Source organism: Lampetra fluviatilis, chromosome 31, assembly GCF_964198595.1.
Source record: "Lampetra fluviatilis chromosome 31, kcLamFluv1.1, whole genome shotgun sequence".
NCBI classification, from domain to species: Eukaryota; Metazoa; Chordata; class Hyperoartia; order Petromyzontiformes; family Petromyzontidae; genus Lampetra; species Lampetra fluviatilis.
Window position 1 is genome coordinate 2,540,498 of NC_136305.1, and position 26,040 is coordinate 2,566,537.

Genomic DNA, 26,040 nt, shown 5'->3' on the forward strand with positions numbered 1-26,040 from the left:
CGATCCCCGCCTGTTATCGGTTACGGCCGTGTGATTTACGCATCTCTGCTCATAACGCAGCTTTGAATGGCCTCGACCCAATTTTCTAATCGGCCTTCATTCTAAACGCGGGGCCGCTCTGTTAATCTTTATGACCTCTGTTCTAATTGTGTATGTCCTCTGTCCTTTGGCTGGCAATGCATGGACAGCGGGGACCCCGCATCGGAATGGATTCCCCTTCGAAGTATTTACCTGGCTTATCCATTCCGGATTGAAATGCTCGCGGCCTGAACCTGTGGGGGGGGGAAGGGGTGGGAGAGTGGTGGGGCAGTCGTTAGCACACTGCATTACGAGCACGGCGAACCGACTTCGAAGCCCATGGGCGGCTAACATCGGTGACGAGTTACAACATCTGAAGCGGTCTTTGGAGAGAAGCTCCCTCTCTCACCAAGCCGCACCGACGAGCGCTAGGTTTGAGGAGGCCTTCATCCAGCAGTGGATTGACAGATTACTCACTCATTAAGCCGAGGCGTGTGCCACACGCGCCGAGGATGAGCGACGGACTGGAAGAACGTTCCTTTCACATGATGCTTCACCAACTTGGAATGATTTAGCATCATCATCTTGATCGTCAGCCCTGATCACTCTACTGCTGAATGAAGGGCCTTCCAGCACATTGACAGCTCTATGATGGAACAAAAGGCTAAGATCCCCCGTATAGCCTTTAACAAACTGTTGTGGCAAGTGCTGTTAGCGAGCACCTATGAAGGCCAGCACAACGCCCGACCGCCTTTGTTTCCCCAGTGGAGACGTTTACACATCGTACCAGGTACTCATTTGAGGCTGAGTCGATATAGGGGAAGCCCAGGACCGGTTCAGAAAATTGGCCTCGTGTCGCTGGGTTCGTAGCAAAGCACGCTAACCGTTGCGCCACCGCTCCCGGCGGTGTGACAGTCCATCTAGTACTATGGGAACCTAATTTGCCAGTAAAAATATGATAATTGGTTCTTTACCCTTCTATCTGGCAACAAAACTGACACCTTTTTACAAGGAGTCATGTTTGCATAGACCGCAATACCTGCAGTCATGATACAAACAAAAGAACATAACTCTGATAATGTGCACTGTCCTTAAAGTTGATTGATCCACACCCGAGACAGCTTTCCTTAGAGCCTAGTCTCATATGGGTTGGACCAGATGACGCCAAAAGGCGCACAACTCAAGGACAATGCACCATCAGAGTATGAGAGCTCGGGGCAAGCATCTACACTATGGGAACCTCATTTGCCAGTAAAAATATGATAATTGGTTCTTTACCCTTCTATCTGGCAACAAAACTGACACCTTTTTACAAGGAGTCATGTTTGCATAGACCGCAATACCTGCAGTCATGATAAAAACAAAAGAACATAACTCTGATAATGTGCACTGTCCTTAAAGTTGATTGATCCACACCCGAGACAGCTTTCCTTAGAGCCTAGTCTCATATGGGTTGGACCAGATGACGCCAAAAGGCGCACAACTCAAAGACAATGCACCATCAGAGTATGAGAGCTCGGGGCAAGCATCTACACTATGGGAACCTCATTTGCCAGTAAAAATATGATAATTGGTTCTTTACCCTTCTATCTGGCAACAAAACTGACACCTTTTTACAAGGAGTCATGTTTGCATAGACCGCAATACCTGCAGTCATGATACAAACAAAAGAACATAACTCTGATAATGTGCACTGTCCTTAAAGTTGATTGATCCACACCCGAGACAGCTTTCCTTAGAGCCTAGTCTCATATGGGTTGGACCAGATGACGCCAAAAGGCGCACAACTCAACGACAATGCACCATCAGAGTATGAGAGCTCGGGGCAAGCATCTACACTATGGGAACCTCATTTGCCAGTAAAAATATGACAATTGGTTCTTTACCCTTCTATCTGGCAACAAAAGAACCAATTATCATATTTTTACTGGCAAATGAGGTTCCCATATTCTTTGGTTCTTTTCGGTTAAGTCACGTCTAAAAATAAAATAATAAATCAAAATAAAACAACACATTACGACGTTTCGATTGCAACACAAGCAATCATCATCAGGCATAAAGGAAATAGCAACAAAAATCTAACTAGAAAACTATAGACCGACATACAAGCAGACAGACATCACAACGGCACACAGAGAGGAGTATACAGGCACACGAAAATTAAATAACCTAGTAAAATATTGAAATGTGATGTAATACAACACAGAGAGTCGGTTAACACACAATTAACGCATGGCCTGGTTGACTACGTGTTTCAAAATTTGCTAAGTTAGAATTTTAAGTGTGAGCAACAAATATCTAACTAGAAAACTATAGACCGACATACAAGCAGACAGACATCACAACGGCACACAGAGAGAGGACACAAATCGGCTGTGTGAGCAACAAAAATCTAACTAGAAAACTATAGACAGACATACAAGCAGACAGACATCACAACGGCACACAGAGAGAGGACACAAATCGGCACAAAGAGATGGTCGTTTCTGTGACGGTCCCTTAAATATAGAGAGGAGGGGGAGGGGACGGGGAGAGGGAGAGGGCGGGGAAAATCAGCATATCAATGAGTGCACGCCAACGTACTCCCATTGTAAGTGAGATGATAGACGCGGTACGGGAGGCAAGCCTGAAAATTAGGAGACAAGCACACGAAAATTAAATAACCTAGCAAAATATCGAAATGTGATGTAATACAACACAGAGAGTCGGTTAACACACAATTAACGCATAGCCTGGTTTATTACGTGTTTCAAAATTTGCTAAGTTAGAATTTTAAGTGTGAAATTTCAAGGAGAGGACACAGGCAGAGAGAACAAATAGCCAGAAAGAAAAAAGGATAAGTTTAAAACTTCCCCGTAGAAGTGGTTCAATCTTAATTTATACTTTTGTTGCCAGATGTATACTCCTCTCTATGTGTGCCGTTGTGATGTCTGTCTGCTTGTATGTCGGTCTATAGTTTTCTAGTTAGATTTTTGTTGCTATTTCCTTTATGCCTGATGATGATTGCTTGTGTTGCAATCGAAACGTCGTAATGTGTTGTTTTATTTTGATTTATTATTTTATTTTTAGACGTGACTTAACCGAAAAGAACCAAAGAATAATTCCTGCAGTCACGAAAGCTCCCAAATTAAGATTGAGGTTCCCATAGTGTAGATGCTTGCCCCGAGCTCTCATACTCTGATGGTGCATTGTCTTTGAGTTGTGCGCCTTTTGGCGTCATCTGGTCCAACCCATATGAGACTAGGCTCTAAGGAAAGCTGTCTCGGGTGTGGATCAATCAACTTTAAGGACAGTGCACATTATCAGAGTTATGTTCTTTTGTTTGTATCATGACTGCAGGTATTGCGGTCTATGCAAACATGACTCCTTGTAAAAAGGTGTCAGTTTTGTTGCCAGATAGAAGGGTAAAGAACCAATTATCATATTTTTACTGGCAAATGAGGTTCCCATAGTGTAGATGCTTGCCCCGAGCTCTCATACTCTGATGGTGCATTGTCTTTGAGTTGTGCGCCTTTTGGCGTCATCTGGTCCAACCCATATGAGACTAGGCTCTAAGGAAAGCTGTCTCGGGTGTGGATCAATCAACTTTAAGGACAGTGCACATTATCAGAGTTATGTTCTTTTGTTTGTATCATGACTGCAGGTATTGCGGTCTATGCAAACATGACTCCTTGTAAAAAGGTGTCAGTTTTGTTGCCAGATAGAAGGGTAAAGAACCAATTATCAGTCCATCTAGTAGTTGCGTTAGAGCAGATTTCAGTGCTCCATCTCCTTTGGGGCACCTCCCTCTCGGATGCGTCCCGTCTCTTGACTGCCGCTCCGTCCCTATCATTGACCATGGGTCATCGTCTCTCTGTGAGCGACGTTGTCCTTCTCGAGCGCGCTCGTGTTACTCAACAGCGCGCACGGCATGTTTCAGCGGCGTGTGTTCGCCAATCCGCGTGTCCATTCTGTATCTCAGTTGTGCATCTCTATTGCAATTAACACCAGTTGCCTCTCAACTCATGTCCTGCGAGAAATGTAATTAATTGGCCAGAAAGTTTGAGCGCAAATTCCTTTTCATACATTTTCTGCCTCGCCTTGTGTACGGTTTTATTTTTGTACGAACATGTTTGTAAATTTTCCAGAACGTGTAATTGGTTTAAAATGATACAATACCGGTAAGCGTTCTTGTTATTCAATTCGCTTTCCTCAAAATGTCATCTTGGGGAAGCCTTCAGCCTCCGGCGGGGGGAGGGGGGGGTGGGGACTTTATCCTAGCAGTGGAGTGACCATGGCTGATGATGATGTCGATTCTTGCATTTCCATTTGTAATCCAGGCCTCTTGAAATAGATTCGCGCGGTCTCAACGGGCTCTCGCCTCTGCTGACAAATCAAGCGAAGATAATGGAGGAAACGTGATGGCGATGACGGTTGTGAATATTAACGGAACGTGGCAGGGGCCTCTCACATTAATCGCCACCTTGCTGGTGTGATACACAACGTGGGTCCACGGTTAATTACTCCTTTATTTATAAAAGTGTGCAAAAGGTACATGAATTGTGGTGGGGGGAATGTGATTTTCACATCCGAGTTTGTTAACTAGAAGTGGATATATTCACTTATTTATTCATTCATTCAAAACTTCGGTTCTTCGATTCTAATCGCATTGGGATCCTCGGATGGAATATGCATTGTACATTTGAATTATTATATTTGTTTGGCATCGTGTTTTTAAATGTGGGCATTTTCAGTCTTTAATTGTCACGTCTTTTTTACTTTTGCATATACAAACACTCATTATTTTATCTTAAAACATCACATGTTTAGAGGACTACAGAGCTTGGGCAACTGTTGGTGTCTGCTCTCTGTCTGGCGGCTGATGCTTTCCATCATTACCTGTGGTTGCTCAGCAACTGTGAGATGCAATTTGCAATAACGACAACGCTATATATATATACAACTATTATTAAACTGAAAATTAATAATGCAGTTCCTGAAATATGTTTTAAATTTGAAGTTTTTTAAGTCGTTATATTTTTTTGGATTATTGAGATGAAAACAATATACGATGTGTATATTGTTAAGTCACATTTTTAATCTGATGAGCAGCAGCAATTTTTTTTCCGTGAACTTAAACTAATTGTAATTGAACAAGAATTTTAAATATATAGGCTGATAGCTTGGTGGTTAGGTCTGTCTATTGCTAGATGTGTGGGTGGGTACACAGGTTATACAGATGATGCGTCGTCATCATCTTCATCATCGTCACATATGTACTTTGGTAAATAACACATTTTTCGAAAGAAGAATGTTTTCAATCAGTGCATATTCACCTGCGAAGACATATCGCGTCAACACCATGGACAGTCAAATACAATGTAAACAAGATGTAAAAAACAAATGTAATGCATGGAGAAATGCATTTTAGGAATATCGCCGAGGCAAAAAAGGGAAGCACGCGGATTGGAGGACATAACCATGTTCCGATTTTTTTTATCTCAATTATTTCTTTAAGAGCGCTTCGTTCAGGACACGTCACAAGAAGGGATGCTGGCCGGTGATCGAGACTAAAACTGGAGTGGCAGCTAAAGGAGAGAACCCGCCTAAAGATTACGTCCAATGTGGTGATGGAGCGATTGAAATCAGCTCGTGTGCAAGAGCCAAATTGTGGGATCGTGATACCGTCAGAGATGGCGACAGTTTGTGAGAGGGGAGGAGGGGGAGGGGGGTTCATCCAGCAGTGGATGGACAATGTGGACAGCGGCTGAAGATCATCAGCCATCCTCATACCGTCGCCATCTCTTACAGTCCTGCCATACCAATTACCCAACCTTAATTTAAACCAGGTACAGGATCCACTTACACACAGCACATCATTTGCAAGTAAAGAAGAAGAAAAGCCCTACCCCGCACACCACAAGCAATTGCCTTCCCATCAACGGAATTATTTTCCGCACACCCCCCTCCCCACCCCCCCGAGAAAAGAAACACATCTTTAACAAGTAAACCCGTAAAAACAAAGTTTTTCACTATAAATCCTTTATATGCGTGGCGGCTAGAGTCTTCCCGTCCTCTGGCTTGAGATGGCTGCCACCTATGGGTCAGATGATTGTCTGCCAGTATTAAGCATTTGGTAATTAAATATTTAATTTGTTTTCCCTAAACAGTGCAAAATTTTGGAAAAAAAATTTAATTATCACACACAACGAGTCTGTGTGGAAAATGTCAGCTCGATTGGATCACGGGAAGTGGGTTAAAAAACGAGCGAAAGATTGGCACGGTCCTAAGCAAGCAAGTGAACTTAATATAAAGGATTTAAAAATATATTCGCCTGTGGAGGACGCGGGGATCGATCCCGCGACCTTTGGCATGGGAAGCGAGGGCGCTACCAACTGCGCTACTCCGCCACGGCCTGTGGAGGGGTTACGCTCTGGGCTCTTATACTGTGAATGAGTTCTATTTGAATATATGTAAAATACAAAAATTTTGACTAAAAAGTGTAAAATTTTGGGAATTTTTTTTCACGAACATTAATTGTCTCGCACAACGAGTCTGTGTGGAAAATGTCAGCTCGATTGGATCACGGGAAGTGGGTTAAAAAACTACCGAAAGATTTGCACAGTCGTAAGCAAGCAAGCACGCAAGCAAGCAAGCGAGCGAACTTAATAAAATTAACCCGTAAAAACAAAGTTTTTCACTATAAATCCTTTATATGCGTGGCATCGGTTTCATTTTATTATTCATTTCTGTTTTTCTTGAGTAAGCAAGCAGGCAAGCAAGTGAAGTTAATATAAAGGATTTAAAAATGAAAGATCACCTCTTGACATGCCCCGTATATTCCCGAGGGCACTAGCGTTGACCCGTTTTACCACTTTCAAGAACCTGGCGGCTTCAATTTAACTGCTCTATAAATAGTCTCCATTGTACAGCGTGGGGGCAGGGATTTCATGCCATGTGGTTAGTCAACATTTGCGTCATCATGAAACGGGCGGCTAGAGTCCTCTCGTCCTCTGGCTTGAGATGGCTGCCACCTATGGGTCAGATGATTGTCTGCCACAATTAAGCAATTGATAATTAAATCTTTTAAAAAAATTCCCTAAACAGTGTAAAATTTAGGAGAAAAATTTTTCATGAAAATTAATTGTCAAGCACAACGAGTCTGTGTGCAAAAAGTCAGCTCGATTGGATCACGGGAAGTGGGTTAAAAAACGACCGAAAGATTTGCACGGTCCCAAGCAAGCACGCAAGCGAACTTAATATAAAGGATTTAATAAAGGATTTAAAAAAGAGCAATTGGCCACAACCGAGCAGTCGAGTTTTGATTTGCTTCAGCACACAAGTGGCGCGCGCGTGTGTGCGTCGTGCAGCGGTGATCGGTGCAATGGTGCGCTCACTGCGCTTGCAATCGGCAGCTCCGCCAAGGCAATTGGATCTCCTGGCGCGGCAGCTGAAACAATGGGGGAAAACTTATTACATCCCTCGCCCACCCCTCGGTGGGTCCACCACGGTTAATCGATGTTGCAGCTTGCGTGTGTTGTGGGTTCATTGTTTTGTTGTGGGTACTGCCACCCTCATCCAAGACTGCTTGGCCAGCGTGGAATAGCAGGCCAAGTCTCCTTTGTCGAGAGTTCGCTTTGGCGGAGGCCCCTTCTGCAAGCGGTGGCGCGAGCAAGCAATTGCAGGGGCTGCCCCCTTACCTCGGACAGCACATTAAGCCGCACACACACAGACACACTCACACACAACAACAACCGCCATTCGCCACTAAGTGGCGGTGACGTCACCACGACTCTTGTGCCAGGCCATGTGCACCTTGAGGCCACGTGAAGTGTCGAACGCCCGCTGGCAGGAGGTCACGGGGCAGACCCAGGTGCCACGGGTCGACTGACTGAGAAGACCGAGATGATTGGCTGATGCACCACCTGTGCCTCCGACTGTGCCAACTTGCTGTGCTTTAGTCACCCGGCGTTCCACACACACACACACACGCAAACTCACACACTCACACAGACACACACAGTCACTCACACACAAACTCACACAGACGCGCACGCACTCACTCACACACACACAGTCACACACACACAGACTCACACACACTCACACAGACACTCACACATACAGACACTCACACACTCACACGCACGCGCGCGGAGGCTTTGAGGAGAAGCGAGCGCGGTGCGAAAAGCTGCGCCCCCTCGTCGAGTTGCTAATTGTTAATGTCCCGCCACTAAACGCGTAAAGATGTTCTCACACGTCACCCTCCCCAGCCCGTGCCAGAGACACGTGTTTCACACTGCTGCCATGCTCCCAAACTTCGGACTCCCTCTTTCTGCTACTGCCTGCTTTTTCTCTTTCTCTCTCTAAATCAAATCAGTCATTATTATTATTATTCGTACGTTTCGTGTTTGCGCGGCAATGTCGGAGTAGTTTCACAGTCGAGGGGGGAGCAAGGGGGAGGAGGGGGGGCAAGTTGGCAACTGCCTTCAACCCAATTAAAAATAAACATAAATAATCCTTGCGAGAAAATTTTTAAAATTCCAGTGCAAATTTGGACCGTGACGACGACACACACGGGAGACTCTTTTTTTAGTGCAATGACGAATGAGGTCACGGGATCTTTATCGTCCACGGAGCAGCCAAATGGGCACATACATTTTTAATATACTGTATATATGCGTCGTCTGCTTCTCATTCACCCGAGATATTAACCAGGGCGGCCGGCTGGGCCGGAACCGCGAAGCTGCCGCTCGAACATGTCACCGCCAGAGTCGTCTCCACAACACGTGCAATTAACAATTCCAATATTATCCATAAAATTTTTTGGGGGGTTAGATCGCGTAAATATAAATTGTCAATGTTGTGTGTTTTACTCTCCAACACACCGGTGTGCTGAACTCGTAACGAATTGCCATGTTCTGTTTACGTGACAAACCTTACTTAATTCTAGATTTGAAGCTTTCGTGACTGTAATTATTCATACTCTGAGGCTTTTTCGGTAAAGTCACGTAGGTAAAAAATAAAAATAAAATTAATAGAAGTAATAATAGAAATAAAATAATAAATCACGACGTTTCGGAGGCACCACAAGCTTCCGTCTTCAGGTGGAACCGTCACAGCACAATTGCTGTATCAAGTAAAGAGAGAAGTCCCAAGAGACCCGACCTTGTATTAATACTAGTTAAGGGGTGGAGGAGCAATTGTGCTATGACGGTTCCACCTGAAGACGGAAGCTTGTGTTGCCTCCGAAACGTCGTGATTTATTATTTTATTTCTATTATTACTTCTATTAATTTATTTTTATTTTTTACCGACGTGACTTTGCCGAAAAAGCCTAAGAGTATGAAACCTTACTTATTGGCTGTGTCGGGTGGTGGCGGGTTTAACGACGCATTTATATTTACGTGATCTAACCCAAACAAAACCTCTATTGTGCTTAACAATCGCGTTCTTACATCCGCTGCAGTGAGCATCTGTCGGAATGGAGCGCCACCGAAGGGACTCAAACGTAGGAGATGGAGCGATGAATTCAGTTCGTGTGCAGGTGGATTGTTACACCACAGGAGGTGGCGGCGGTGACGGCAGTTTGGGAAGGCCATCATCTAGCAGTGGATTGACCATGGCTGATTACGATGGTCGTTTGTATCGTGCCACGGAGTGGTGGAGACGCATGCCAGTGGTCGAGAAACGTTGAGGTGAGGGGTTGGTGGACCACGCAGAGACGAGCTTTGTAGTTTGGATTAAACCACGACACTGCAGGTGGCTGCCGACGCTCATTGACTGTGCAAACATTTCGCCCTCTGCTGGCTGATTGAGCCTACAACGCAAAATACCCGAGGAGTTTCAGAATTCTGGCGAAATCCATGTTGCCACCAAATATTTGGGCAGAACACCGGACCCATCGCAGATCAAGTGGAGATGTTGGGATGACTTTCTGGAATAGCGGCACCACGTCAATCTGACCTATTGTGTTCAACCATCTGTACATTTAACATCAGTAATATAATAATAATAACAACATGATTGGACCCACCACAAATACCGCAGCTCAAAGATTTTTGACGAACACTTTTTTTGACCTTATTGTATTAGTGGAGTAACGAAGTTGCTCTTCACTTGACAATAGTGTTTACACCAATGAGCGCTGTAATTCAGAAAAAATAAATCATTAGTCCACCTTTCTTTATAAGAGGGGAGACATGCTCGCGTTGAGGCTGGATCTACGATTGGTGCTCGTTGTAGCGGTGTTGATGCATTCACAGACGTGTGCGTTTGTGTGTCAACCCACCGCCTTAATCTACAAATGCACCGTAGTTTCCAAAACTACAGGATAGATAATTCGCACTCAAATTAAAACCTCATACGAACGAGGATGGTGTCTTCCACTCTGAGCAGCGTTATTAACATTGACAATGGGGTTTAAGGGATTGTGCGTTTTCTTTGATGCCAAAACTAAACAAAGCACTTGGTCATTACATTCAAAATGTCAGATTTGCACCGAAATAACATGGAACGGTTCCAACCACATGTATGTCAGCATGTTGAACTTTTTTCGCACCGTGTGTAGCCAACGTTGGCCAAACGTTGCACGTTTACCGGGTAGAGACGGCTTTATATAGTGTATATACAGTCTTTCGGGTTAACTTATTTTGTTTGAATGTGTGATTTAGTGGAATAAACAATAATTATTAAATATATTTTTTTTTATATCCCACTTCCCTATTTAAAAAATACAACCTACTGGCAAACGAGGCAATGGTATAAATATATTTTATATTTCGTCAAATAATTTGATTTAGGATGTGGTTTAATTGGTTTAAAGTACGTGAAGTCCTCCACACGATAATGCGTGATCGCCATTGCACGGTTCTTCCATTAGGGAACACTTCGCAGAACGTGAAATGCTCACACCTTTATAACGCGCTCGTTATAATGCGTTTTCTGAGATTCACGGTACAAAAGACAGATTCCATTAAATGACTGGAGGCTCCTCGATAACCGACGCATTTCTAATCATAACACGCGGTGTCGGCAGTGACCACTGAAGAACATTAAATTCTGCCAAAGTTCCTCATTCGAATAAAATAACACAGGGAAATTTAGATTTGAATAATTCGAGTTGCTTCTCCGACTTAGTGATGAAAATGCAGATAATGTAACACATTAACTTTAACCTTAAGACCAAGAGAGATGCCACGTTGAGACTCAAAGGTTTGTTTTTGTATCAATGCAGAATCCTCAACAACAACAAGAAGACGTTACGACATTGCTCAAGAGCCATGCAGCGTCTCAACCCAGCACAAGCGAGAAGGCAACCGAGCAACCAAGCAAGCAACCAAGCAACTAAGCAACCAAGCAAGCAACCAAGCAAGCAACCAAGCAAGCAACCAAGCAACCAAGCAAGCAACAAAGCAACCAAGCAACCAAGCAAGCAACCAAGCAAGCAACAAAGCAACCAAGCAACCAAGCAAGCAACAAAGCAACCAAGCAACCAAGCAAGCAACCAAGCAACCAAGCAAGCAACCAAGCAAGCAACCAAGCAACCAAGCAACCAAGCAACCAAGCAAGCAACCAAGCAACCAAGCAACCAAGCAACCAACCAAGCAACCAACCGAGCAACCAAGCAACCAAGCAACCAAGCAACCAAGCAAGCAACCAAGAAAGCAACCAAGCAAGCAACCAAGCAAGCAACCAAGCAAGCAACCAAGCAACCAAGCAAGCAACCAAGCAAGCAACCGAGCAACCAAGCAAGCAACCAAGCAACCAAGCAAGCAACCAAGCAAGCAAGCAAGCAACCAAGCAAGCAACCGAGCAACCAAGCAAGCAACCAAGCAACCAAGCAAGCAACCAAGCAAGCAACCAAGCAAGCAACCAAGCAACCAAGCAAGCAACCAAGCAAGCAACCGAGCAACCAAGCAAGCAACCAAGCAAGCAACCAAGCAAGCAAGCAAGCAACCAAGCAAGCAACCGAGCAACCAAGCAAGCAACCAAGCAAGCAACCAAGCAAGCAACCGAGCAACCAACCAACCAAGCAACCAACCAACCAAGCAACAAAGCAACATAGCCCTCCAGCCCTCCCTTCTCTTGCGTCTCGGACAGGAGGGGCGGGTGGGGTAGAAACTCTCGCACCCGCGTGCGTCTGCGCGGGTTCGGGGAGGCGAAGCGAGCTGCGAGGTCGAGCCAGAGCGAGTCTCGTGATGGCGCGTGACAGCTCGGAAGGGGTGACACAGTCGTCAAAGTTACAAAACGGCATTTGACACTTTGGGGAGGGTGGTGGGGGGGTTGTGGGAAGGGGTGGGGGCACGACAACTCGATACCAGGTCTCCGCCACACGGAGGGAGAGGCATCTGGCGCGGTGAGACGAATGCGAGGAGGCATTCGCGACTCGTCGACTCGCATCGGTGTAGAGGGGAGCGGGTGGAGAGGGAGGGAGGGAGGCGTGCAGAGTGAACGGGAGCCGTGTGATTGAGGGTCACGTGTGCCGTCTGCGTGCGGTGAACTTCTTTCGCGCCGTACGTAGCGAACCGTGCTAATCGGAGGTGCGGGTGCGTGACAATAAACGAAGCATAAAAAGCAGTTCTAAAGAAATGTGTTCTCAGTGTAGTGTATTGTGTAGTGGTGTAGTATAAAGTAGCGTGTAATGTTGTGGGTCGTAGTATAGTGTTCTGTATAGTAGTGTAGTGTATAGTAATAAAATAATAAAAATCACGACGTTTCGGAGGCAACACAAGTTTCCGTCATCAGGTGGGACCGTCACAGCCAGATTTGCTGTATCAAGTGTGTTGCCTCCGAAAGCTTCAAATCTAGAATTAGTGTATAGTAGTTTGTATGTCGAACTGATTTTGCACCATACGTAACCAACCATGCTAATCGGAGATGCGGTTGTGGTGTAACGATTTTAACTCGCACGACCTCAGGTTCATAGTGCAGTGTCCTGACCGTTGCGCCACCGCTCCCCACTACTCCCTACACGTGCCCGATACGGAATCCCTTTCGTGTGACGTCTACCTCTGCGGATGCCGCGGCTTCCACGACGAGCGTTCAATGGCATCACTTTTGAGTGACCTTTCGAACCTTCTGCTAAACATCACTACCTGTGCTCGTGCTGTGGACGGACCCGTCTACGCCATAGGAACGTGGAGGGGCGGCGGGGACATCCAGCACTCGCACATCCGTTTAGCACGATTGGCTACGTACGGTGCGAAGGAAGTTCAACATACACATACATACAGAGGGATGCCTGCAAAAAAAATCGTGAGCGCTGCAAACAAAGTCCTTCGCACTGGGGAAGCCAGGGACGTTTTGACTTTGGGTAATCATCACAATTTGAAAGGAACCACCACCAACCAACAACAACAAAAGAACAAATGAATAAGAACGAGCAGCATCCGAACGGCACAATCTCGTGTGCTGCATCACGCCCGCGCAAAGCTTGCTGGGAACAGAATGTATGAGGTCATTCACCATCGTTACGTTCCTTGTCAGCCGTGGGTGTTTCCGTTTCGCGAGCACGCAACGAGGTGATTCTGGGGGGGGGGCGGGGTGGGGGGCACGGTGACTTTCCACGTTTATTATTTATCGCCATTAAAAGGGAACGCATAGCACCTGCAGGTAGTAATCCTCGCTTCAGGTCGCTAATCACGCAAAACCAGCATCACCTGCACGCGGACATTCTCCGTCCACTGCTGGACAAAGGCATGTCCGCCGCTAAGCCGTGATCCACGTCCCTCACCGCTGATCCCCACTTGCTCCATCTCCCGCAGGGTCGGCCCTAGCGCATTTCCTCCTTTGGCTACCGCTCCAATCAACAAGCCCCTCTCGCCCCTTCCACCACCACCATCATCCCTTTGTTCTCCGATCCACGCGCCCTTCTTTCTGCTCTCGCTCCACTTCCCCGCGTGAAGTTCTCCACGCCTTCGCTTGTGTACCTTTTGTTCAGCTTTTGCTCCATCCTCTGTGTCAAGAAGTGCCCATGTCTGTGTGCCGATGACCGCGCGATCGTCATAGTGCGCATCTCGTCAGGAACGTGCCCTCCTTCAGCGGCCAATCAATCACCGGTCTCGTCCAGACAGCAGTCGTCGTCGCGTGCGGCTGTTGAAACTAAAACTTCACGACTCTTTAGTATGAGGAGGGGGGGGGGTCAGATTTAACTCACCACTGGTTTGAGTCGCCGCTAGGAATTTTACTCGGGTCACTGGGTTGATAGTGCAGTGCGCAGGCTTCTTTAATTGCTGAAGAACTTTCTTATTTAAAAAATCTATATATTTTTTTTAAATGTGTGAACTTTTTTTACTTTGCCAGGTAAGGCCAACTGGGCTATGTAGCTCTTTTTCATAAGCGACATGGCCAGAAATGACAGCTCAACGAAGTGGCTTATCACGTGGAAATGTATAGCAGCCAAATACTCTAATCGCGTGTTTCTAAATGTGGAGGGGGAAACCGGAGGACCCAGAGAAAAATCCACTCGACCACGGGGAGAGAAACACGCAAACTCCAAAAATACAGCAGCAGGCGTCAGGGTCGGGATCAAACCCACGACCTCCTGCATACCAGGCGAGGGAGTTGACATCTCGCCACGATGTCCCGAATTTGCGTGTGTTTCCCAACCCATGAATCACGGTTCCGTTCCAAACATGATAAACACATAAGTTATCAAAGTAATTAAGTAAACTAGGAATATATCTTTAAATACAAATGTATTTATATATTTTTTAAAAAGGTCATTCCTGCAATTCGAAGTGCTTTGTTTTTTCAACAGCCTCGAAAACCGAATGACAAACGACTTCTCTGGCTTTCACCTTAACGGGACGGGGGTGGGGGGTCGGTTGTTATTTGTTTATTTGTTTGTTTATTTGTGTTTTCTTCCCGCCAGCGCGCCCGCTGTTAACTTCGTGACGTTCCATTTTGTTTCCCCGGACGGACGCCCTCCTCCTCCCTGATGGAGAGTCGGGGCCGCGTGGGTGCCCCCGTGGCCCCGGATCGCAATCACAGGCGTTACACCCAGATGGCCCGCTCCGTTCGCCCTTTGCTTTGTGTCACTCACTGGGGGGGTGGGGGGTGGTGGGGGGGATTTGTCGGCTGGGGGGTGGAGGGGGGAGAGTGGACGGAAGTTAATAAATAAATCGGCAGATACATAAATGTATACAACCCTATATCGAGCCCCCACCACGCCCCTCCGCGACGCTTTTGTGTTCAAAGGTTGCTGCAGTTGTTGCAGTCGTGCTCTGCTCCATTGTCTTCAAATGTCTGCACAGCGTTACGTTTGAAAGAAGTTGAAATCCGCACGGTGTTGTTGTTGTTTTAGTTTATACAGCAAGGAGGGAGGGGGGGGGGAGAGATGCACGTCCATCAGAGAGGACGTCCGGTGTAGAGATGGAGCGATGAAATCGGCGCACGTGCACATGATAGATTTGATGGCTGCATTGATATCCCGCTCACGGCCAACGCCAGTGGCCATTATAATCGTCACTTGTGTTGCCCGTGAGCCATGTTCAAGGATAGTGAATAGTGCAGAGTGAATGGTGCAGAGTGAATAGTGCAGAGTGAATGGTGCAGTCAAGAGACGGGACGCATCCGAGAAGGAGGCGCCCCAAAGGAGATGGAGCATTGAAATCTGCTCTAACGCAACTACTAGATGGACTGTCACACCATCGGGAGCGGTGGCGCAACGGTTAGCGTGCTGTGCTTCAAACCCGGCGACACGAGTGCGATTCCCGCTCGCGGCCAACACCAGTGTCGATTATCTGAACCGCTCGTGGTCCTCCCCTACATCGACTCAGCCTCAAATGAGTACCTGGTGTGGTGTGTAAACATCGCCACTCGGGAGACAAAGAGGGTAAGGTGGTGGTGGCCACTCACCCGCTCGCCAACAGCACTTGTCCCAACGGCATGTGAAAGGCTACAGGGGGGACATTTGTCTTTATTGCATCGCACGACCGTGATGGATGGCGTTGACTTTGTAAGACGCGTTGGTCCAGCAGTGGATAGATCATGGATAGTGATAACGACGAAGAAGCTTAAGCCTCGTGGAAATTAGTTTTTATAATAAAGCCACTAAGACATTACGAACACAATGTCCCTTTATCCAAGAAAGCCTCACTCAGACTGACAGTTCTCAGCAGGGGTGGTTGCAGACGGGACTAAGACTCCATACCTAGAGGTCAGACACCTACTTGCTGTACTGCATCATTGAAAATCGATTGGCACGGTTGGCTATGTAAGATACGAAAGAAGTTCAACATACATCCAAACAACGACAAAGATCCCCCGTATAGCCTTAACAGACTGCTGGAGGAAGTGCTGTTAGCGAGCACCCAGGAAGGCCGGCACGGCACACGAGGGGGTGAGTGGCCGACACCACGCCCGGCCGCCTTTGTCTCCCCAGTGGCGATGTTGACACACCGTACCAGGTGCTTATTTGAGGCCGAGTCGACCTAGGGGAGGTCCGGGACCAGTTCACATAATCGGTGTTGGGTGCGCATTAGCGAGAATTTAACCCGAGTCGCCAGGTTCGTAGCGCAGCGCGATAACCACTACACTACCGCTCCCCACAACATCCACACTCTCCACAAACACAACTGCCCAGCTAACGACACACACCACACCACACACACAGTATCCAGCATTGGCGAAAACCAGATCCCAATGCCGAGAAATTACCTGCGAAACGACTCAAATGGGGATCACACACAGCAGAAATATCCCCCCCCCCACCCCTATCGCGAGTTAAAACTTGACAGGACCTTCCTGGGGAAAAAGAAAAGACTCGATACTCGGCAAGCCCTGTCCTGGGTAAACGCGCAACAAGCGGAATGCGAAGCGCAATGAGCACACCTCGGCGTCCGCAGGTTGGGAATTCTCGCGCAAACGGCGATCTCGGCGTGATCCACCAACCTCTCGCTGACGAGTGCGCCGTGTTCGGAGGCGTGCACCTCCGCGACAGATTGAAGAAAGGGGAACATCGCGGGGGTGATGGGTGTGGGGAGAAGGAATAAACTCGGTAAGCCACAACATTGCATCGAGCACAACGTGGGCATTTATCGAGAGTGGACGGATTGAGTGGATAAAACAAGTGAAGTATTAAGTGTGTAGGGTACAATAGGAGGGGCGGTGGGATGAGTTGATGGTCCCGGAGATCGATGATCGATGTTCGGTCGCCCGGGTTGATGACGGCATTAGTCGTGATTTCTCAAATTGACAGAGTGGGCCCCGCGTGACGGCTGCTGCCACCTTCAACTCCGAAGATAACCAGAAAAGCGATCAAAAGTGGCTTGTAAAGTGTTTCAATGAAGCCAGGCATGGGGTTTTCTCCTTAACGAAACAATTATCTGGTTGTCAGCGTCGGTCTGCAATATCACCGCCGCAAGGCAAAAATTTGGCAACTTTACAAAAAAAGTAGTCCAGACAGAACCAAGCAGCCAACGTCACAGGCCGGGACGGAGTGCAGCCACCGTGGGTTGTCAACTTCCGGCAGAGCGCCACCCTTAATCACACACGTGCCCGATTTAATATACTCTCGCTCACAGCAGAGCGCACTTGACCAATCTTTGTCTTTGTGTGCGAATCCAGCCACAGTTGGTTACCATCGTCTCGCTGTAACAACAACAACAAGGACCGCCATTCGCCACTAAGTGGCGGTGACGTCACGACGGCGCTTGTGCCAGGCTGTGTGCACTTCAAGGCCACGCGTGAAGTGTCGAGCTGGAAGCAGCAGGGACACGACCTCCACACCGCGATGGCGACATCCACAGCCGCCTCGGGCACCGCCGCTCGCTGCTACTGTGGCCACCTCCGACCTCGCTTCTCTAATCTCTGGATTTCTTTTCGATTCAGCGAAATATGTTTTTTTTTATTACAATTATTAAATATATAAAAACTGTCCCTACCAGCAAGAGCAGACCAATGAGCGACGGTTCAAACCGCACATTTTATCATTTATATTTTATGGGTTTATGTTACGTGAGCGCCATTTAGCAGCTGGGCACAAAACAAGCGAAGCAAACTTAACCGTGGCTGTTGGAGTTGTTTTAGAAAGAAACGTCAGCACTTTTTTTCTCTCTCAAAGTTTTATTACGTAATAATAATAATTACACATTATTGGAAGCTGCGTGAAGATGTACCGGCCATGGATTATAGTTTCATTAAAATATCCACTCGCTGCTCCGGTTAATTATACATTTAATTGCAGTGCCGTTCATAAAGTGGTAGCAATGGTCGCAGCGATTCGGACGCTCTGTCCGTTAAAAGATTGATGTCTGAGTGTGCCCGTGTGTGTGTGTACACGTGTTCCAGGCTATACGGGGGGGGAGGAGGGAGATGGGATCTATGTTTCTGTGAATGTTTGCAGACTCTCCAGGAGACTGCGTGTGGATTGTGCCACGAAGCAAGAATAACGCGGGGGGGGTGGGGTTAATGAAGTGACGAACCACAGTAATTATTAAAGTCTGCACATTTGCATGCCTTTCTCAAAAAGTCGAGCCACGAAAGCACATGGGCGAACACAACATCAATCTGTGCACACCAACAACAACCAATTGCAGGTGAACAACGCAATAACTGCATCAATCCACTGCTGGATGACCACAATCCCCCCCTCCCCCGTAAGCCGATGAGACAACCCCACAGATGAATCCCATCCCTTCGCTGGCACAACAACCTCGGAGGAATAATAGCGTAGGGCTAGAGAGAAAGATTGGAACTGTGGTGACAGCCCATTTAAAAACTACCACGATGAGTTTAAAACATGAAATACCGGCTGCAGTTAAATCCTCTTCAAATGCTGAAGTGTGTCTCCCCGTCTTACCGGGTGCTTAAGAGATACGTGGGGAACAGCTGGCGATGATACACGTGGGTCTGGGTTTCGTCTCTTATTGACCTCAAAAATAGCAAGTTAACAAAAACACTGAAAACTAGACAGAGCCATCGAGGAGTTGTTCCAAGTAATCATGGTATCGCACAATACGTGTCTCTAAATTAAAACTGGGTTTGCTTCTATTCCAATGACATAGCGACTGTGTGACGAGTAGCCATGGCATGAGACGAGTAGCCATGGCATGAGATGAACATATCCCAGATCTGCTTGTACTACTGAAGTCCCATCATTATTAATAGACCCGATTCATAATGGTTACCTTCGGGTTAGACCGCGTGGGTATATTGTCAACTGTAGATGTGTTACCCGCCGCTACCCACCAAACAAATACAATCTCGAATGAAAACCGATTTCTTGAGAACTGCTTTTGGGTGTTTAGTTTGTTTGTGCTCATCCCGCACCTCCGATGAGCACGGTTGGTTATGTACGGTGCGAAAGAAGTTCAACGGACACAACATAAATACAGGTTATTACATTGCCACATGTGACAACTTGATTAGTTGTTTGCTACGTGCACGGTCGAACCGAAAAGAAACCAATAATGATGGACACTGTTGGTCGTGACAGCCCACGTGTTGAAGTTAATAGACCTCGTCGCTGACGAGCCTCCTGCTAGCGGTACTCTTCACATGCCAATCAAAAGATTAACATTTTCGAGTCGGGAATAAGCGGAGTGAAGTCACACGCCAAGTATTTTGTGATGGGGTTTCATTTTTTTTGCGCAGTAATTTTGTCGATCGGACTGAGACTAATGACCTTCGACGCTCTGTTACTCCGTTTGTGTGTTTGTGTGTTTGGAGTGTATGTTTGGAGTGTTTGTGTGTGTTTGTGTGTGTGTTTGTTTGTTTGTTTGGAGTGTTCACAGCTGCTATACATGTCCACGTGATAAGTCACTTTGTAAAGCTGTCCGTTGCGGCCAGGTCGCTTCTGTAAACGAAGTTCATACCTCAGTGGGCTTTAGCGGGTAAGATAAAGAAAAAAGTTTAGTTTCATTTGTAGATTTGTAAGTGATTTGATTATCTTTCCTATACTTTGCACTGCTATCGTGTTTGTGTACTGTTTGTTGTTGTAACGTTCTGACCAGCCCCTACTGGACATCTGTGAAAGAACTTTATAGCTCATCGGATTCCTCCAGTATAAATACAGATTCTGATGATCGTGAGCGGCTGAAACCCGGACAATAATCTAGGATTTCTCTGCACTGTCTGCATTCGCCACCTGAGTCACCCAATTTCAACATTTGAGGGTTACTTTTAAAGCAATTAATTATTTAATATTTACAAACATTTGCGTGTGACTGTATATTTACGTTTCGATTTAAAGCTTTCGTGACTGCAGGGATTCATCTTCTTGGTTCTTTATTTTATTATTTTTATTTTATTATTTCCCTTCTACGTGACTTTACCGAAAGAACCAAGAAGATGTATATTCACGATCGTTCTTTCCCACAGCGTTCCAACTACTAAACGTTGAAAATTGGCAATTTATCCACGATGCTCCCTAATACATAGAATATATCTCTTACATAATATTGATTTCTTTCATTTAAAAAATCCCTTACGTGAAAAAAATTCACCTGTCTCTCCGTTTTGAATTAACTCTTCAACTTCTTCTTGCTTGGGTCAACATGAACGTGAATGCGTTTCCATAACTCATTTAAAATGGACTCGGACGTGCACCGCAATTTTCTTAATCTATCGATCCACTGCTGGATGAGGGCCTTCCCCCCCCCCCTCCACACCTTCCAACCGCACCATGCGAGTTGTGGAGCGTTATGTTGACCATACTTCATCGCGCTAGTCCGTGCGGGTTGGTGAAGGTGGGGAGCATAGATATTGGAGTATAGTACGGTACAACAACAGGTGTTACTTCACTGCCCTCCGCTGAACAGCAGTAGTCCCACAGCAGCCTGTAGCAGCTGTTATGTACGGTAGTGGTCGCCCATCTAAGCACTGTTCAAAGCCCAAACCTGCTTAGGTTGAGATCTAATTAAAAGCTATTTTTCAAGAATTTGTTATTGTATTTGAAACTTTTATATATATATATAATTCATACATAGATTCATGTGTTTGAATAGTTTCTTGATTGACTGGCCGGTTATACCATTATTAGCACGAAGACAAGCAGAGGCATACACACACACATGCAATCACATCCACGGGTAGGAATTTAAAGCGTCTATTTTAAATACCATTCGTGTAACTCGCGTAATTAGGTGCTAAATTCCCAAGGGTGATATGTGGGTTTTTTAACGTATGAATTATTGATGTATTAATAGGGTCCATAAATTCAAACATCCATCACTTAATAACGGTGTTGAAGACTCCTCGGCATCACAGGCGAACTTAGTTACAGCTCACTTCAACACGCGCGCGCTTATTAACGACTTGCCGCCTCTCTTCTGCTCCAAGCCAATTATGAAAATCGAGACGCGAATTTTCAATTAAGCAATTCAATTTGGTTTCACTGCAAGTTCCGCGTTCCAGTGTTCTCCCCTCGCATGCCTGGATTTTCTCCGGGCACTTTGCGTTTTTTGCTACATAGGGGATAAATAGCAAATACTGACAAAATGAATCGGCCAGAGAATTCAGAAAAGGCATTTATGGATAAATAGTTGAGACTCCGACGCCGCATACCGGGCTGGCTTGGGTCTGAGGTCGAGGCGAATTTGTGCACAGATCAGATTTGTCAACGTGACAATTTTTTACTGATTGGCCGTGTCGGGTGGTGGTGGGTTACGACACATTTATAAATAACGCGATCTAAACCCAAATACGTTGATTATGAATACACAGGCACTCTGCACTGCGAACGGGTGGTTAATTCATTTTGTCAGAGTGGATGTGTGATGGTCAGATATGCGCCGTTGTACCGCAACGCAGGTTTGTCATAAATCATAATTTACAATTGCAATTTATTTTGTTGTTGTGGTTGGAAATTCACAAACACCAACTTACGTCCTTTGCAAAGTATTTTCTACGCGGACCAGAGGCATGCGTGCGATTAGCGACAAGATTGCCACTGCCAGTGATGTATTCACTCAACCAAATTGTGACCACTCGGTTTTATTAAACGGACAGAAGCCCGATTAAAACACAAACCAAGCTGTAATGGAAATAACCAGGTCAAAAAACAGTACCTTAGAATTGTGTTAAATGCCTTCAACTTCATATTTCATTTCATTTTTTTTCCATCATGTTTCCATTATTCAGTGAATGGCGCTGCAAATGGTTAAATCTATCGGGTCGGGGACAAAAGTGGCGATTAATCCGCAGCTGCGGGGCCCGCTGTGTCGCTCACGAGGCCCCTTCAAAGGCCCTGGCGTAAATTAAATTAATTTTTATCGATCCTATTCCACCCCACGGGGCAAGGGGTTTGAGGAGCAGTGCGTGGGGTGGGGGAGGGGGTGCAACGGGTTATGGTGCAAGAAGCAAACGAGATCCCAGCTTGGGGTTTATTAGGAGTCCGGATTAATTCCCAAGTGTGCTGTTGTCGCATCATGTCACGAGATGGAGAATCCATTCGGAAAGATCAACGACAGCAATGCACCCCCCACCGTTTGTCAGAGAATGACCCCCCCATTGAAGAGATTATTTCAAAAGACATCTGGAAAAAAATAAACTTTTTTGGTGGCTGTTTCATCAGTTACGCAGGAGAGGGCGCATTTGCTTACACACTGCTATGAGGTTGTTTGTCGCATGGAAGTAAAAAAGTTTTCATTTTAATTCCGAGAACTGGAAATGTAGCCAAATTAAGTGCGGAACCAAATGAAGCATGATGCTCTCTATATTTTCTGGTTGTTTCGGTAAAGTCAGGTAGGCAGAAAAATTAATAGCTAACAACGTTTCGATCGCAACACAAGCAACCGTCATCAGGTGGAACAACCACGGCAGGAGAAAACTGCTGAAGTTTGCAGCCACAGCAAGAAAAAACTGCTAGAGTTTGCAGCAGTTTTTTATTGCTGCGGTTGTCCCACCTGATGACGTTTGCTTGTGATGCCATCGAAACGTCGTGATCTATTATTTTCTACCTACGTGACTTTACCGAAAGAACCAAAGAGTATGGATTCCTGCAGTCACGAAAGCTTCCAATCAAGAATGATAAGCTCTCTGTTGTGCAGTCTTCGGTATGAATGGGGCTGAGACGATCAACTCGCTCATCTTGAGAGGTCGCTTTCATCGTGGGTGGCTGCCGAGATTCAAAACCCAGCATCTGAAGAGGCATGGCTCGGTGCTCAGACCTTTGAGCCAACTCTTAAAACACAAAGGGGAAATTCAGCCCGGTCACTGATAACTGCATGGGAAAAACATGATTCAACCAAGTTAGCTTTCACTTATCTCACCATTGGCCCAGCGTCAACTAAAATGACTCAACCCCACCATACTGTGGAATTTACATCACTGGCTCTCGCCCATGAATAGTGATGAGCTACATCCTCGCTTAGAGTCGTGGGAATTACATTTTACTGTAAAGTGTATAACAAAAAAAGCGTGTCATTAGGAAAATGTATTCTAAAATGAAATGAACAAGCTATTTAAATAAATATTCATAATTCGAGTTCACACAAAACAACACCATCATTGCCAGTGTTGCATTATTTAAAATGATCGTTATAGCTAAGCAATAAAAGATTCCAACACTTTGTCAATCCACATCTGCTGATTTGTAAGTCATGGGAGGGGGGGGGGGCAGAGATGGGAGGGGGTTGTTTGGTCATACTTCACCATGCTGGTCAGTACAGTTTGGTGAGTGGGAAGAGGAGGGGGTGGGGGGAGGTGCATGGTCAGAGGCAGGACATATTCACATGGCCTGCTCCACTTCGGCGAGCCGTGGCTGGGATCGAACTTAGGTCATCGCCGGGTTGACCGCGTGCGGTGTTGTGCGTTAACAACATGCACCCACGATTCCACTCCAGCGTATTATCAACAATTAAAGTTATATATATTTTTTGTAGATAATTTGTCTCTCCAAATGTGCAGCCTCAATTAGAGTTCTGCAGTGGAACAACAACAACAACTGTTTGGCTTGAAGTTAATATCCTCGCACTTAAACGGTGAATACACTCCATGCAGTGTATTCACTGCGGAGCTTGTAGAACACTTATGAATACATTATCGAGAGGTTACTAATATATGAGCACGTTAAGGATGCGTGAATAAAACATTCGCCCTACTTCGAGATTGTAATTAATGCGTTATTAATACTGAACGCACACGCTAGTAACGTGAGGCGTTACTGGCTAATTAGGTATAAAAGTGGGGGGGGCGGGGGGGGTGCAAGCGGAATCGATGGTCAAAAAAAGAAGTCGTAACTGGCTGTGTGAACTGCCCGTGAGAAATGTTAAGCGGGCGTATTACCATACAAAGGGCAACGTGTTTGCAGACTAAACAAGGTACAAAAAGTATTTTCCATCCGTGAAAAGTTCTCCCTCTCTCCAAAGGACGTTGTGTCTGTGTGTGTGTTCGCCGAGACAGCCGGTGTTTGATCGATACCGGCAATTTCTGTGATCCAAATGCCACATCACATCACGGGCACCGCACGCGTGGCTCGCGGCGCGGGGATAGTTGGGGGGGGGGGGGGGGGCTTCCACTCCCCTACACACTCCGGGGTCGTGGGCAGGCACAGCGCCTCCTGTGCCGCGACGCACGCGACTAAGATGATGCTGCGTGGAGCCTTCACAGATTTAAAGCTTTCGTGACTGCAGGGATTCATCTTCTTGGTTTTTTCGGTAAAGTCACGTAGAAGGGAAATAATGAAATAATACAAATAAAACATAATATGAAGAACAGGTCTGTCGGAAAGATAGACCTGTTCTTCACCCGAGGACGGCTGCTTGCGTTGTGGCCGAAACGTCGTGAGAATTATTTTATAATGTTTTATTCTTATTATTTTATTATTTCCCTTCTACGTGACTTTACCGAAAGAACCAAGAAGATGAGCCTTCACAGACTTTTGGTGGACGAAGTGCTGTTGCCGGCACGGTACAACAGCTGGTGGGGGAGGGGGGGGTTCGGCCAGCGCCACGCCCGGCCGCCTTTGTCTCCCCACTGGCGGTGTTTACACCAGGTACAGTGCTCGTTTTAGGCCGAGTTGACCTAGATGGAGGTCCAGGACCGGTGGAAATAATCGTCACTGGTGTCGGCCTTGAGCAAGAATTGAACTCGGGTGGCCGGGAGTTCGGAGCGCAGCGCGATAACCACTACACTACCGCTCCCCATGCATATACAAAGACAAAGATTTCCCCGTAGAGCCTGAACAGACTGTTGGGACAAGCGCTGTTAGCAATCACCTATGAAGGGCGGTACGGTACACGAGGGGTTGGTCAGCCAGCACCACCCCCGACCGCCTTTATCTCCGCAGTGGCGATGTTTTTACGCACCGCACCAGGTACTAATTTGAGGCCGAGTCGACCTAGGGGGAGGTTCAGGACCGGTTGAGATAATCGTCAATGGTGCCGTCGGTGAGCGAGAATCGAAATCGGGTCACCGGGTATTTCGGAGCGCAGCGCGATCAGCAGCACGACACTTCCGCTCCACGTGCGTGAACAGGGACACTCGCTCACTCGCTCGTGCAGATGCGACACGCACGACACCGCCGCAGGATCGCAGCTCTCTGGCTAATTAAACAAAACGAGAGCGCCCGAGACGGCGAGCGAGAGCTGAGTGCTGGGTCAAGAATGGCTTTAGTACGTCAGAGCCATAAATTAAGTGACCATCAATCCATATAAACGCTCTCTCGCTCGCTCGCTCGCCCCCTAGCCACGTGTTTGAGGAATGTCTTGGAACGATGGAGATATTTCCATCAAAACAGCCAACACCCCCCCGCACCGTTCTCTTCCATCGACCGGCAAATCTGCCCCCGTTCCATGTCAACCCACGGTTCCTGGTTCTCACTCACGGCCTTCGTACTAACGGAGCTGTGGGGAAACTCGACGGCCGCCATCCACCTGAGGCTGACGTGCTTCGAAACCCGCCCAAAAAATGTCATTCACCTGCCACCGCGAGCATCTTTAGCGGCACTAATTGGGTACTGGACGGGGAGAACATTTTAAATCTGGCGGCACGATGTCTCTAACTTCAGCACAGAGGCCCGTCACCTCTGTCACCGGAAGATGCCCTTGCAGTGACAGAAGCAAGCGCAGCAGCAGCAGCAGCTGCCAGTGAGCGTAG

The 26,040-nt window shown here is 46.7% G+C and overlaps 1 long non-coding RNA gene across 1 annotated transcript; it reads right to left on the reverse strand.

Annotated features, from left to right (window-relative positions):
* Window positions 1-258: 258 nt before the first annotated feature.
* LOC144943570 (uncharacterized) lies at window positions 259-7,845 on the reverse strand. Its single transcript, XR_013639507.1, has 3 exons — window positions 7,813-7,845; window positions 7,395-7,447; window positions 259-272 (listed from the first exon to the last, which is right to left on the reverse strand). It is a non-coding gene; the product is annotated as an uncharacterized LOC144943570 (long non-coding RNA).
* Window positions 7,846-26,040: the final 18,195 nt, after the last annotated feature.